General features: G+C 53.6%; 1 pseudogene; it reads right to left on the minus strand.

The window, feature by feature from the left end:
- Positions 1 to 8: 8 nt before the first annotated feature.
- On the minus strand, positions 9 to 611 carry LOC103249172 (annotated as a pseudogene).
- Positions 612 to 742: the final 131 nt, after the last annotated feature.

The raw sequence follows: 742 nt of genomic DNA on the forward strand, positions 1-742 counted from the left end.
AATTATGTCATTCTCCTTCCTCTATCAAAGCCAATCCAACAGCTCTGTCCTGACATGCTTTATCCCTGGGCCGAGGAAGCAGCAAAAAATATCGATTGAGCATGTGAAAATGTGATGACAGTGTGTGCGGTGTAATGTTTTCAACGTCTTCACCTTCTGTCTCTTCCACGGTGGGAGCCTCCCCCTCTTTCCCCAAGTCCCACACACACCCCTCCCCTACCCCCAAGTCCAGGTGCTCCCATCTGCTGGGCTTCCACCAATCACTTCCCATAGACTCTCATCACTGTAGGCCACATGCAGAAAATAGTCTTCCTCATGGTTGTCCTCATACAGCTGGCCCATCGCAGCACTAGTGGGAGGGGTAGTGTTGTTGACAAAGAAAAAAAGGCGTCCTCAGGTCTCAGGTGGCTCCTCTTCCGGATTAAGAAGTCGAACTGGCCAACAGGGAGGTCAGAGGGCACTAGGTACTTCCGCTTGTCCAGATCAGGCACCCTGGCTCTCGGAGCCTTCTCCACGATCACAGGGACCCTGTCCGGATATTCCTTCCGGATCTTTTCTCCTTCCTTTTTCCGATATTCGAAGGGATGGTCCTCCTGATACTGGAACTTCATGATGGTCCGCAGGGTTTCCAAGATCCCCGGACGGGGCCTGCCTTCCTCGCCGATGAGTGCGTCTCTCTCGTCCTGCTTCCCTGCGCCAATTTCAAGATGGTACTGAATCGCTTCGGGCACGTCGGCGCCCG

The sequence above is a fragment of the Carlito syrichta genome, unplaced genomic scaffold (assembly GCF_000164805.1).
Source record: "Carlito syrichta isolate Samal-C Ts95f unplaced genomic scaffold, Tarsius_syrichta-2.0.1 Scaffold503, whole genome shotgun sequence".
NCBI classification, from domain to species: Eukaryota; Metazoa; Chordata; class Mammalia; order Primates; family Tarsiidae; genus Carlito; species Carlito syrichta.